General features: G+C 44.1%; 1 pseudogene; it reads right to left on the reverse strand.

Annotated features, from left to right (window-relative positions):
- Positions 1-8,706: 8,706 nt before the first annotated feature.
- LOC139014358 (keratin, type I cytoskeletal 18 pseudogene) lies at positions 8,707-12,134 on the reverse strand (annotated as a pseudogene).
- Between the last annotated feature and the right edge of the window lie 3,366 nt (positions 12,135-15,500).

Raw genomic sequence — 15,500 nt, forward strand, 5'->3', positions numbered from 1 at the left:
GTACAGTAGTTATAAAATTCTGTCAATGAGCCCACAGGGTATATGTGAAAATATTTTCAAAGAAAAGTACCTTCAAAGTACTAGAAAGAAAGCATTGTACCCACTATCCTACCCTACCTGCCACATACACACTAGGTAGGTAGTTTCTTTTATTCTCAGGCACATTTTTTAAATGGGCACTAATTGTTTAGCTATCCCAGATATCTCAGATATACCCTAGTGGCAATGACCCTTTCCATGGGAATAAAAATTATGTGGATTGGTCAAGGTCATCTGCCCAACCATGGTAGTCATTGATCAAGGGATATATATATATATATATATATAGAGAGAGAGAGAGAGAGAGAGAGAGAGAAAAGAAAGTCAGACACAAAATAATACGTATTGCATGATTCCAATTATATGAAGTTTTGAAACAGGCGAGATGAATCTACAGTGTTGGAAATCAAAGTAGTTGGTTTTGGCAAAAGGAAGAGGACTATCTGATAAGGAGCCCAAAGGAACTTTTTGGAGTAATGGAAATGTTCTGTGGGTTACATATGTGTATGAATTTGTCAAAAATGATTAAACTCACACTAAAGATTTGTGCATTTTACTGTAAGTAATTTAGGCATTAATAGAAATCTATGGAAAAAAGTAAATACATAAGCCTGGGGAGGGAGATGATGACACAAAGATGGAAATGACAATACTCTAATCCTCAATGACCTTCCAATGATGGGGAGACACTATCTGAGAAGGTCAAAGACCGTGGGGAAGACAAGACAGAGTTGCTGAACACATTTTATAGCATACATGTGATCTTTTTTTAAACCCTGGTGACTAAAAAATATTTTTCTAAAAATTATTTGAATGGGTAATCCTTAATCTAAGTGAACTGTTGGGATGTTCACCAGACAATGAACACCAAGATTACAAACTTCAACATCACTGCTTTGGTGTAGACTACTTCATACATCATGTCCCAAGGGCTTCCAGTTTTAAGATTATCCATTGCACTGAGGTCACGAAGCCCCATTCATCTTTTCCGTGAGGTACAATCGGAATGGAGCCTGAGGACTTGAAAACACCTCCCCCACTGCCCTGGTCCTATACCAAAATGCTCACATCACAAATTCCTTTTGCGTTAAAGCAGAGTGGGGACTAAAGGACTCAACACTCCACATCTTACCCACATTCTGTCTCTAACCCATCCTATTTGAAAACATGGTCTTCGCTTTGAAGCAGCGGTTCTCAACCTGTGGGTCACAAACAATGAAAATACATCCTGCATACGATTCATATCAGTAGCAACATTACAGTTATGAAGTAGCAACGAAAATAATCTTATGGTTGGGGGTCACCACAACATGAGGAACTGTATTAAAGGGTCGCGGCATTAGGAAGGTTGAGAACCACAAGAGACTCTCCCTCAAGAGACACCCTTCCGATCCTCCCCTGAGCTTTCCAGCTGTATGTCCTACATCCTTAAAAACACACCGCAGCTGATACATTCATCCCTCTTCCCAGAGACTGAATCTAGACTGTGAGAGGACCCAAGCTCCCAGAGCCCAAGACGGGAGACTAGAGCGCACTCCCAGCTGGAGATCAGGCAGGAGAAACCAACAGGCTGACCAGAGGCCTAAATAAACTCCAGTTCCTAAACATTTAGATTACTCTTCTGCAGCCATTGTCTGTTGACCATAAACACATTATGGCGGTGCCCTGTTTGAACTGTTCAGAGTCACTGAGCACCCAGTCAAGCCACCCCCTTCATTATCGCTGCAGGTCACCCTGTCTGGATGCATACCTAGCAACAAACCAGCCTGACCCATACAAACAAAGGCACTGCAGCCCAACAGAAGATCCTAAAACTTTTTAAAAATTAGAAATCACAAGCACGAAGAGGCAGAGTAGTATATTTACCCTTTTCATGAAAAAAAAAGAAAAAGAAAAAAATCAAACCTGAGAATAAATCCACCTGTGAGTTCCTATCTCTGTTGAGGTCACCCAAAAGCCCTCCTCTTTATTTGCAAACAGTTCAGAAGCTACTGAAGGAAGTCAGCCAATAAATGTTTTTCAAACCAAGATTAATGGCTGATTTGTCATCTGGGAAGGGAAAGGTGAGCCTGCAGCCTCCGAGAGGAAGCCAACCGGAGGAGTGGGGGCAGCTGATTTATGGGGTTGTGAGGAGGCTAATTAGAGCCTCATGGCGGGAGATAAGAGGGACCAAAGGCATTTGGGAACAGCAAAGTGAAAGGTGAGGGCACAGCAGAGGACAGAGAGCAAACAATGAGCGGAGAGGGGAGGGGGCGGCACAAATAAGCTCCAGCAGCAAAGCAGAGAGACTGTAGGCGGTGAAGGGACCCAGCGTCTGCCACCCTGAAGCTGCTGTGGGGGACACTGATTTTAAGCTGTTTATTAAGAAACAGAAGTCTCAGAAAGAACCTTTGACCCTCCCCCCTCTCCTGCCCAAGAAATTCAGACAGAGAAATCTGCTTCAGGAAGGAGACTTTAAGATGCTGCCTTAGCCTAACTTGAATTCGATATGGTAAAGTAGGGGGCTTCAGGCAGGTGCCTGTTAGCTAGATGCACATTGTTCCTGAGTCACCTAGCAAGGATTTTCCTGCCTTGTGTGTTCCTCAACTACCTATAAATCACTTATGCTCTCTTCTGAAATCTAATGCCCTATTCCCCTTCTCTCCTTTGTCCAAATGTCTTATATACCCAATGTTGCCTCACTGTGTTTGGGATTGTCATGGATTTATCATTTCTATGCGAAATCCCCCTGATAATAGTAAATATTTTCTCCTGATAATCTGTCGGTGTTAATTTGGTTATTAGCCCAGCCAGAAGAACTTAGAAGATAGGAGGAAAAGTATTAATATTTTTTTAGCCCCAAGAAAATTGCATGTCTAGAAACTTCCTAGAAGCCACAAAGAAAAGGCCCCTGTTCCTGAACCTCAGACAAGATCTGAAAACAAAGTCCTTGTGGCTGGATTTTGAGCAGCTCCCCAGCCCCCACGGTTGCCTACAAGTGGCCAGCATGCCCAGGGGTGTCCAGCACACCCTCCCTTTCCTTCCTATCTCAGCGAGCCTGTGAAACAGCTTGCTCAGTGGTCCACTAGGTTAGCTTGTGGTCACCCAAGATGTGCCATCACTTGGGAGGTCTGCCCTCACACCAACCACGTTTGTGTCAGACACTCAATGGGGCTGAATCCAGGCCCGAGAAGAACCACAACAAGGAGGGGAGACTCTCCAGGCATCATGTTCTTGAGAGAAGCCCAGGCCGGAAGGGGGCCTCTGCAGAAGACAGGCACTGTGTCAGGGCAGGTCTCAGGAGGTCGGGGCCACTGGAGCGAGTCTGGAAGGGAGGGGTGGTGATAAGGAGAGGACAACAGACAACCTGCCCTACTTTCCCCACAGGGTTTCCTCTTTTCAGGACAGCTGAGCACCGTGTGTGTGTGTGTGCATGTGTGTGCATGTGCATGTGTGTGTGCAAGTGTGTGCATATGTGTGTGCGTGTGTGTGTGTGTGTGTGTGTGTGTCTGCCTGCAAGTGTTCAATCTCCTCTCACAGCCTTCAAATGATAAACCTAGGGGCCCTCTCCCTTTATTAGGGTGTTGTGTTTAGGTGTAAAGTGTTGCCTAAAACACGGCCTTCTTTTTTCCTCTCTCATTTTAAAAATAAGAACAAAGAGAAGGCAGAGAAAGAGAGAGGGAAAGGCAAGGAGGAAGGAGGGAGGGATAGGCAGAGAGGAAGAGAGAGAAAGAAGAAAGAGAGGAAGGAAGAAAAGGGGAGGCAGGAAGCAGAGAGAGAGAGGGATAGACAGAGAATGAAAGAAAGCAAGCAGGCAGCTGGTGCGAGAAATAAGTAAGGGCCTTTTCTCCCACTTCCCTGTCTTTTAATAAATCACTGTAGCGGCCTGTGACAGCTCTCTGTTATCCCTAAATGCTCAAGCAAACAGCTTTTCTTTGAGACTATTCAAGTGGCTGCCAGGGTGGCTGGAGCTGGGCAAGCCGTGCGGGCCTCAGACTGCCTGCCTGTAATTCAGTTAGAAAAGCAAGCACGAAGTCAATATTCATTGCACAGGGTAAGAATTACCACACCACAATGAAATGGTAATGAGCCGGCTCACAAAGCAGACAAGCCGGATAATCAGTTTTTAAGGAGGTGCTGGGCACACCAGGCTGCCAGGGACTGAGCGGACAGCCCAGGCATATGGGCCCCTACCGGAGCGGCCTGCCCTCAGCCCCCACCATCTGGGGGCATTGGCAAGAGGCCAGCTGGAAACCAAGGGAATCTCCCCAGACCCCTTTCTCCAGCCACCGCTCTCCATTTTGCCATTTTAGGACCCAAAGTACCTAACATGTGATGAGGACAAAAAGCCATTTCACAGCCACAGCCCCTGCGCCTGCTTTCAGATCCTGGGGATGAAGGCCGGCAAATGGGAAAACTGAAGATCCTGCAGCTGTAACAGACATATGTGCTCAATGTACTCAGGGGTCATTACCCGACTAGATCAGGACACCTGAGCAGGAAGTCACCAAAATTAACAAGAATTGAGGGGTAGACTTAGACACTGGGTATTTATATGTCAATAGCTCCGAATATATAAGGAATTTATTTGTTTTAGAAGATTTTATTAAATACACCTTTGTTAGTAATCAGACTTTTTAAATCTCCTCAATAAAGCTAGAATCCAAGAAGGGTCCAATACAATGAAGCCATCAGATGTATGGCCACGTGTGAGCTGCATTTAGATGCCCATGGCTATGGAATTGTTCTATGCGATTGGAGTCCCTGAATTAGAAGAGAAAGTTGTCTTCAGGGCTTCCAATTGATTTCACCTTTTGTTTTCTACCCATGACTCTTTTGAGATTATTGCAAAATTATTTTAGGTGACCTACACAAATGCATGCCAAAATGGGGGTGATGTACTATGTAAGATAAGGAATGAAGGGAAAAATAAGAGTAAGAGACAAAATAAAGCCCAAGGCCCAACCTCCTTGCAGAGCTGAGCTAGGACTTGGTTCTTGGCTTTCTAGTAACTAGCTCAAATAGAGAAACATAATATTTTCAATCAGCAAATCTCAACCCAACCCCAAACATTCTGATGAATGTGGCCTAGGGGTGAGGGCTCAGGCAGCTGTATATTTAAGGCTCCCCTGTGAGATAAAAACAGAGCAGTTGCTCAGGAGATAATCATTCATGAGGCTCAGAGGAAGGACATTGTGTTGTACAGGGGGAAGTCACGCTCAGCAGCCCCTTTAGAGTAAAAGCAGTGAGAGTGATATATGAAAACATGAATGAAGCCCAAGGAACACACAAGAGACTGAGGAGGAAGGGAGAGAGCTCCAGGGAAAAGAAACAGTATGAGGAGAGAAAAAGAAACACAGCAAGTCATGAAATGTTTAGAGGTTGGCAAGAACATAGACACATGTGGAAAGAATTCAGCATGTGGAGGGAATCCTGAAAGCCCTGCTCAAGACATGAGGTTAAGAGCCTAGGTTTGAATCCCAGCTTCACTATTTATAACATGTGAGAACTCAGGCAGGTTTCCTACCTTCTTTGGGCCTCAACTTCCCCACTTGTAAATGGGAGCAAGAAGAGTACCTACCTTATAGGAATAAATGAGACATTCTATGTAAAGTGTTGAACATAGCATCGGATATAGTAGCTATTATTATAATTGTCATTATTATTGCTAACAATACTCTCTAATGAGAACAAGGGAATAAATTTTTCAAGAAATACCCTCTAAATCAGTGGTTCTCAACCTTGGCAGCACATTAGAATCACCTGGGAATCTTTTTAAAATCCTGATTTCTGGGCCTCATCCTCTGGAAATTCTGTTTCTTTGTTACTAATGTTGTGGCCTCACCCCATAACAAAGAAACAGAATTTCTGGAGGATGAGGCCCAGAAATCAGGATTTTAAGAAGATTCCCAGGTGATTCTAATGTGCAGCCAAGGTTGAGAACCACTGCTCTAGATGTACTGAGCTTTTCATATAGTATTATCTTTTTTTTTAAGTATAGTTGGCATACAATCTTATATTGGTTATATTAGTTTTATGTGTACAATATAGTGATTTGACATTTGTATACCTTACAATGTGATCACCCCACTAATTCTATATCATCTGCCACTGTGCAAACTTATCACAATATTATTGACTATATTCCCCCTTCCGCTCACCCCCTCCCTTCTGGTAAACATACTTTTCATCTCTGTTCCTATGAGTCTGTTTCTGTCTGATTGTTTGTTTGTTTTGTTTTTCGATTTCACATATAAGTGAAACCATATAGTATTTGTCTTTCTCTGCCTGACTTATTTAATTTAGTATTATACCATCTAGATCCATCCATATTGTCAAAAATGGCAGGATTTCATTCTTTTTACTGCTGCATAATATTCCATTTTATACATATCGCAACTTTTTTATCCGTTCATCTATCAATAGACACATTTAATTTTGTAGCAACTCAGTTTGATAGACATTATTTTCTTTATTTTTAATAACCAATTGACTCTCAGCATGTTTGTACAGCAAAAAAGTGACCAAACTGAAATTCCAACCCTGAAACTGGAAGACATTCTAAAATAAACTGAGGCCAATTTACACTAAAGGGAATAAAGCTTAACCTTCAGACACTCCCTCCCTCATTTATTCAGGCCCGTCCAAAGCTCCAAATGTAATTTTGCATTTACACTTTATTACTTTTTTTATTAAGGAGAAAAAAATCTGTGTAAATTTAGGATCCACCTCAATGATAATGTATGCATGGCATGGTATGATCAGAACTGTGTTCTAAAACATGATCAAGGGTGACCAAGGATAAAGTGATAGGAGGAAGGCCAGGAGAAAATGTGTTTTGTGGGTAAAGATAAAGAGTTAAACATTAACCGCATTGATCTGAGGGGACCACAGACCAGCCAGGTGGATGTGTCGTAGATATTTATAAATGTGGGTCAGGAGAGCAGGCAGGGCAAGATGCAGACCAGGAGCAATGAGGTAGATGGTGACACTAAGGAAGAAACTCTGACCAAAGAGGAACTATGCTCTAGAACTATGCTATCTGTCCTCCAGGGCAGCCTCCAGCCACGTGTGGCTATTTACATTTAATTAACTGTAAAATTCAGTTCCTTGGGCAAGTGTGTGCAGTATTGGGTAGCTCAGACATAGAACATTCCCACGATTGCAGAAAGTTCCATCGGACGGTGCTGGTCCAGACAGGCAGGAGGTGGTGAAGGACAGACCCCCAGGGAAACATCAGAGCAGGGGTCCTCAAACTACGGCCCGCAGGCCACATGCAAATACAAATATTGTATTTGTTCCCGTTTTGTTTTTTTACTTCAAAATAAGATATGTGCAGTGTGCATAGGAATTTGTTCATAGCTTTTTTTTTTTTTTAAACTATAGTCCGGCCCTCCAACGGTCTGAGGGACAGTGAACTGGCCCCCTGTTTAAAAAGTTTGAGGACCCCTGCATCAGAGGGACAAATGGAGGAAGAGGACAGTGAATAATATGGGGAAAGTGCCTGTAGAACCAGGAGGAGGACCAGGAGACAGAGGTCCCAGCAAAGGGGATTTCAAAGGAAGAGTTTATTCACCAGATCAGCAGTTCACAAAAGTAACAACAAATTCCCAGCACAGAAGTAACACGTGTCCAACTAAACCAGCTGCCTCTAAACCCTCTGGCATGGTCAGGTGAGGGCCCTCTTAGGGGTCACAGACTTCTTGTGTCCTCATATGGTAGAAGGGGCTAGAGAGCTCTCTGGGGCTTCTTCTACAAGAGCACTGATCCCATTCATGAGGGCTTTACTATGATGACCTAAGCACCTCCCGAAAGTCCCACCTCCTAACACCATCACATTGGGCCTTAGGAACCCAACTTGTGAATTTCGGGGAACACAAACTTTCAGAGAAGAGCCCCCTGCATCAGTGCTTCCACAAAGACCTTGAAAAGGCATTTTCTTACAGCCACAAACAGCGCACTCTGAACTTGGCCCTGCCCAGAAAGGAAACCTTGAGAAGGACAAACGACAGCTGCAGTTAGAGAAGCAGACGCCCAGAGGCCTGCTTCCCCTCCCTGCCCTCAGCAGAAACATTTAAAATTGTACTCAAAGGGCAAGGCACACGCCTCTCCAACAGGTGGCTGCCTGCATACCTACGCAACTTCCTGCTTGCTTGTGCAATTACCTACAGTTCACATAAGAATGCATGTTCTGAGCACAGCCTTCTCTGGCCCACACATGTATATGCATATTTTGAAGGTGCAAATGAGACACCGAGCAGTGTTTTTTAATGTAGCCCTAAGGGGTACATTTTTCTGATCAGCACTAACATAGGCCTCCTACATTAAGGCGTCAACTTTAGGCCCCACTAGAGACAACAATGTTAAACAAGCAAACAAATCCAGTTTCCCCTGCGGCTCAAAGCTTTCCCTTTGCCCTTCACTGCCCTCTCCTCCGATTAAAGTTCCACTGCCTCCAAAGCAGCCACTGCATCCGAAAAGTTCTCCAAACCCTCCCCAGGCTCCACTTTCATACCAGATACCAGGTATTTACTTAGGTATCTGGCTCTGTCTTGCCTTCCTAATTATGATCTTGTGTTTCAAAACTTTGTCTACCCCACGGTTTCATGCAACATTTTTTCACGTTCAATGACCTCTGAACTTTTTATTGGCCGCTTTCCCAGCCAGGGGTGCCCCACTACTGCTGCCTTAATGCCTCAGAACTTTACTGTCATTGACCTCAGACACCACTTTGCTGCAGGTGATGGTCTTTTGGATGAATTGCATGGAGTTGCTGTTGTCCAGGGCATGCCAAGATCCAAATTCTCCCCTTCTTCCAGCAGGTGGCGGTAGGTGGTGATCTCAATCTCCAGCTTGACCTTGATGTTCACCAGGGCATCTTACTCCTGGGCCTGGTGATGTCCCTCTCTCTGGGTCTGGCTAGCTCTGACACCAGGTGCAGCGGGATCCCATTGAGCTGTTCCATCTGCATGGCTTAGCGCATCTACACCTCTCTCAGGATGTTCCCCAGAATGGCCTTCAAATTTCTCATGGAATCCAGGTCAATTTCCAAGGACTAGATTGTACATCTCAGCTCCAAGAGTGCCATCTCAACTGCTCCTATCTCAGAGGTCTGCAAGGTGACCACTGGGTGCTCTGCTGGGACCAGAACTTATCTAGCTCCTCTCAGTTCTTCTGAGCCAGCTCACCATACCGGGCCTGGATGTCCGCCACCATCTTGCTAAAGTCCTGAGATTTGGAGGCATCCAACTCCACAGTCAACCCAGAGTTGGCAATCTGGTTTTGTCTACCATGTACTTCCTGCTCATGGTTCTTCTTAATGGAGAGCAGCTCCTCCTTGAGAACCTTGATCTCTGTCTCCAGCTGCAACTGAGTAATATTAGTGTCATCAGTGACCTTTCAGAGCCCATTGATGTCACCCTCCACAGACCAGTACATGGCCAACTCCATCTCATACTTGACTCTGAAGTCATCAGCAGCAAGACCGGCATTGTCAATCTGCAGAACCATGTGGGCATTGTCCACAAAACTTACAAAGATCTGAGTCCTCAGGTCCTCATGGTCTTGAGATAATGCCCCCAATCTCTTGCCTGGGGTCCCTTCTTCTCGAGGTGTTCACAGATTTTGTTGTCCAGTCTCTAATTATCAGCCTCCAGGCTTCTCACCCTCTCTAGGAAGGAGGCCAGGTGGTCATTCAGGCATTGCATAGTCTCCTTCTCACTTTGGATGCCCCCCAGGCCCTTCAGATCTGGGAGCTAGAGCTCCTGCCACTTGCACAGACACTTGCCATGCTGCTGACTTGCAGGGTCAGTGGCTGAGCAACTTCACAGAGACTGGGATCTGGTAGTTTTTGGACAAATGAGTGGTGCTAAAGCTCAGGTTGTTTAAGGAGGAAGGTGAGGTCAAGATTCACCTCGGGTGTACCTTCTCCTGGAATAACTATAACTAGAGCCCAGGTAGGTATTCAGCACACCATTTTCCCTCTGTGCTCCTAACACAGCTAGACCAGGTTTTCCAACTTCCCTTGTTGTTCAACTGGGCCACGTCCCATGCTCTTGCCATCAGAAAGAAGGCAGAGCAATAAGTACAATGCCTCCAGGTGAGGAAGATTAGAAGTAGATGCTCCTGCTATATATTGCTCTTTCCTTATCTACTGGCTGGAAACAGAGGACACGATAGAAGACTTCATGGCCTTGGAGGTCACAGTAACTAGAAGGAAGGAGCCTAGCATTCCTGAATGACTGTGTGCAGCAGAACCCCTCCCCACTCCCATGACCACCCTTATTGGACTGTAATAAAGTCAAGAAATAAAACATTATTGTGTTAAAATCCTGAGACACGGGGTTTGTTTTACTATAGCAATCAGCCTACTCTGATGTGGTAAATGGATTACAACATTTCTCCCAATTATTTCCCTCCCCTGCAATGTGATTTAGTAGATTTTCCCATTAAATGTTGTAGCCTACTTTCATCCCTTGAATCCAGGATTGGCCATGGGACTTTCCTTGGCAAATGAAACATAGCAGAAGTGCCATCTCCAAGCCTAGCTCTCAAGAAGCATTGCATGCATTGTATGGATATTAAGAAATGGTTCATAATTATTCTGTTGAACCTTGCCAGTGAAAAGATGTTTCTCAAACCTTTAGTTCTCTTTAAAAATGTAAACACTTCTCCCAACAAAATGTATTTAGTCAAGATGTGTCTTGTAAATGATCCTTTCAATGGTCTTTGAAAAAGAAAAAGCCAACTTTAACTCCCATACTTTTCAAATATCTTATATCCTTTGGAATAAATGCTGATGATCTTATAGAACTAAGAATTATCTCTGTGGATTCGAAGACAAGGAAGGAATTGGAAGGTTTTGAGATCTAGTTCATGTACAGTCTGAAGACACTGAGTGGAAATTACAACAGCCCTTGAACAGTGTCTGGTGGTTTTCTGTGCAACCATAGCTGTTGTGCCTAATAGCCACATATCTCTATCCTTTGTGGAAAGAACTAAGGTATAACTATAAATAACATCTTCCCATATGTTCACACCTGAAAAAAAGTGGAGCAGGTTTTTCTTAAAAGTTATGTGTTTGATTTAACAGTGTTTCAATATTAGCTCACAACAGCACTAAGCGTGACATCATTGTATTAATTATTTGCATTACATTCAGTTTTTCCATTTGTTTGCAAGGTCTCCTTGAGCAGTCTATTTTTGGCTGAAAGTTTTTTCAGTGATTCCACTCAAGGAAGTACCCACTTGTTTTGAGTAGCACTTGCCAGCAACAGTGCTTCTTAAACTTTAACATGCATACATATCCCTAGGCGATCTTGTTTAAGCACAGATTCTAATGCAGTAGGTCTGGGGTCAGGATTGATATTCTGCATTTCTAACAAGCTGCCAAGTGACATTGATGGTGCTGGTCCATGGACCACACAAGAGTCTATAGCGGACTTTTACTTTGCAGGATTTCCAAACACTTAAAATTTTACTCAGATGGAACATGATACAGCACATGAAGATCAGGCCAGATCATAGGCAGTGGTTTGCATAATACCTATAATTCACCCTGTGATCACCTGCCTGAACTCAGTCCTGTGTAAGGCCAAACATATCATCACCTAGCTGGTCGTTTACTTAATGAAATCAACATACTTATTTGTGTTGACACAGGAAGAGCAGTTCTGGGACATCTTCACATTCTAAATTCACATCTAAATTACTTTCACATTCTAAAGAGGCTGGGCTCCCCTGCTTTTTTCTGCAATTCTGTTTCCTTTTTTTGCCTCTCCTGTCACCAACCTGCCATCTTGAATCTATTTCAACCAAGGCTATATAACACAGGTGGTAACTACTGACGCAAGCACTCATGGTAAGGTATAAAAAGAAATTGGATATTTTGTATTCAGTTGTTTGGTTCACCTTTTCCACTTGAATCCAATCCCTATGTATGGACTGGGGATTCTATTGGGAAATACATAAAACCAATTCAGCAGGAGAACATTTTTAATGAACTATATAGCCTCTGAGATTTGGTTTAAGCCCTTAAATGTGAATGCCTTTGAATTTCATGATTACTCTGGATCAAGTGGGTCCTTCAGCCTTTAGTTTACCATCTCAAAAGCCATATTTCTTATAGCTTGCTACAAAAAGTGTGATTCATGGATTAATAGAAAGATCCATCAATTGAGCAAAAGAAACCTAGGTTCTGCCTCCAATTCTGCCCCCTAATTACCTGGGTGAGCTTGCACAAGACATGTTGCTTCCCTAAGCCTCGTTGCTTTTAATCATAAAAATCCATTTTCAGTTCTAACTTCTCCCAGCTCAGACATCACTTGACCTGAAATGCCTCCAGACCAGAGGCTGCCCACTGCAAGTGACCCACACAGCACCAACAGCCCTGCCCCACGCCCACTTCAGCACAAGGATCCTTGGCCACCGCGTTTCAGGCAGGAAGGCCCCCAGAGTATCTTATGCCAGCTCCTTCAATTAGCACGAGAGGAAATCAAGGTCCTGGGAGGCAAGATAACATGGTCACATGACTAGTGAAGGGCAGAGCCAAAACTAGAACACAAGTCTTCTAACTCTCAGTCCAATGGTCTGCATGAAACCATGAACTCCGAAAGCCAGGCTCTGTGAGTCACATTAGGATTCACAGTTGCCTCTCCATGCTGGCCACCATGGAGCTCTTACAGGAGGGAAGTGACTACACGAAAGCAACAGAAGCGCAATCTTTCTCACCTTTGTCTGCAGCACTGGAACATCAGCAGGGCTTTATGAACAGTTGTAGAATGAGAGAACTATTCCTTTGCATTTCCCCTTATTTGAGAGATATATTTGTAAGTTTTTAGTCTCAGCGTGTGTAGCAGGGGCTTTTTGGATGCCCTCCCAAATTTCCTCAGCACTTATCCCTGTCTCCAAAGGCTGCTCGCTGCAAACTGAGATGCTCCTCCAGAGGACTTCTTTTCTGGCCACACGGTCATGGTCAGCCTGAGCGCAGTCATCCCAGAAGTGCTGGGAAGTATCCCCACAGCCTCCCTCAGTCCATGCCAGATGTAGAATTGCTGGCTCAATACTCAGGCTGCCTCGCCCCTTGGGCAGGACATCTCTGAGGCCTGTTCCACAGTGTTCCAGATGCCTCCTCAGGACTGGGCTCCAGCTGCCCACAGTAGTAACTGGTTTGATAATACGCCCTTTATGTCTTCCAGCCCTTCCCTGTCTCCCTTCCCTACTCTAACAGCATTTTCTGGAATTACTTCCCAAATAAACAATTTGCAGTGAAATCCTTGTGTTAGGATTTGCTTCTGGGGAACACAAACCAAGGCATGGGGGTACCAACTTGTGGAAAATAGAGCTTTTGAGGGGGTCACTTAAATTCTTTTTGATAAGACAACTGCATTGTTGTCTGTCCCTTGTGGTAGTTTGGGTTTCTCCCAAAGCAGGTCCTGAGAAAAGAACTTGGGTGCCGGGCGTTTATTTGAGAAATGTCCCAGGAAGTAAGAGGGAGAGACTGGAGCAGGGAGAAAGGAAAGGAAAGAAAGCCAATATAAAATGTATCCATGAGTTAGTTGCTGTGGGAGACTGTGGGCCCAACCCCACTGGGACCACCCTGAGAGGCTATATGGAACACATCTCAGAATTGTGCACTGAGGAGCAAGAAGGGGTATTGATTCACTAACACCCCTCTGGGGGCATTAGCTCCCGAGTTTCCCAGCATGCCCTGCAAGCAGACCAAGCACACCTTGGGGTCACAGAACACCCTCAGATAGTTACACTAGACATTCTCAGTGTCTGGCAGAACTGCCTGCAAGGGACCTCCACGAAACTAACAGTGTCTGCCATGAACAGTCTGCAGGACATCGAAACGCTGCTCTGCTCAGCAGATGACCATCCTGCCATCCTCTGAGACTACGTTGTGCCTCCCTAGCTCTGAGCGGACCTTGTTTTGGCTTCCTTGAAAGGCATTCCTGAACTCCATCAGTGCCCAGTGCAAAGCGTCTAGGTAAACTGCAATGCAGGTGGCATGAGAAATGGAATCAGTGGAAGAAAAAGGAGCCAGAAATCTGCCTCCCCCAGTCATGCTACAAGCCAAACTAAAATGCTGTGTCCACATCAGTTCCATGCCTGTCCTGTCTTCAACACCCTCTCCCGGGGGCTGGGCGGCTGTCAGGCTCACAGGACCGCACAGGCCTTTGCTTTGATGCCTCCCTGCTCAGTGTCACCCAGACAGCCTGATCAGGGGGCCCTGAGGTCAAGGCACTATCAGGAGTAAGGTTTCTTAAGTGCCATGTGTGAGACACCATCTGACACTGTTTATAGATCGATTTAGCCCCTTATTGACCATGGGACAGAAGTTAAAAGCATTGCTTTTGGAACTCAAATGTGTTAACTTCTGAAGTGATGTTTGAATTAAGGTTCAGAAGGGCCCAAAGTTTTGATCTGCTGATTGGAGAAGGAAAAAAAAGAAAGGAAATGGTCTAAGAAAGATTTCTTTTTTTTTTTTTTTTTTTTTTTCAGAAAAGAAATCAGATTATTTTGACTAAAATCAAGAGACAAGCTTGTAATGAATCTACCAACTTTGGGCTGATATAAGCTGGCTACAGAAGTGTCTGAATTCTGTTCTGCAGCTGCTAAATGTGGGTGATCTGTTTAAGTGCAACCACTGGTTCTTAAGGTTACTCATAGAAAGAAGTCACTCCCTCTTCAGTAGATTAAGGCCAAAAAGGGGAGCATCCACTGGATTCAGGCCCAAAGTAATCACATAAAAGTCAAATAAAACAGCATCCCATGCCTAAACCGTGCCATTCATGATGGAATAATTGCACAATAAAAAGATACAGGCACCCCACAACTCAAGCTGCTGGAATTCGGCAACTCATTCCCTGAAATGTCTTTGGATTCAAAACACAAAAGATCTAGTAAAGAAATCCCCCCTACTTTAGCAAACCAGATTAAACCCATAACCACCTGTAATCTATGGGTTACATAGTGAGGCTGACAATTTTTAATTGATGTATTTCTTATCTACTTCTGTGGCATAATAGGAAGCAGTGGCAATTAAGATAATTAGATAGGAATAGGAAACGGTTCTTCTGATTAGAACCACAGCCTGGGCACGCTGGATATTCAACAAGAGGAAACTGACGTGTGTGGTGTGTAATGAGCTGGCAAAGCCATACTTCTGCAATGCAGTAATGGTTATCACATTAATGATGATCAGGAGGCGCAACAAGGTGCTGGGGTCTCCTCTGCACCATTCAGAAAAGAGCAGATAATGTTCAATAGGGTTTGTAAATTCTAATAATTTCTATTGTGTCCTAATTCTTTTAAAATTAACAAAGTGAATTAAATATGGGTTAACCCTCTATTAAGCTATACATTTTATGAAGAGTTTGCTGTGGAAATCATCAGCCCAATAATAAATAGACCAGAATCCTGATAAAATTAATGAAATTATATCTGTAGCTAAAATATCCAGAAGGCAATAATACTGT

Source organism: Myotis yumanensis, unplaced genomic scaffold (genome assembly GCF_028538775.1).
Source record: "Myotis yumanensis isolate MYYU_CA2020_CCGP unplaced genomic scaffold, mMyoYum1.0.hap1 SCAF_7, whole genome shotgun sequence".
NCBI lineage: Eukaryota > Metazoa > Chordata > Mammalia > Chiroptera > Vespertilionidae > Myotis > Myotis yumanensis.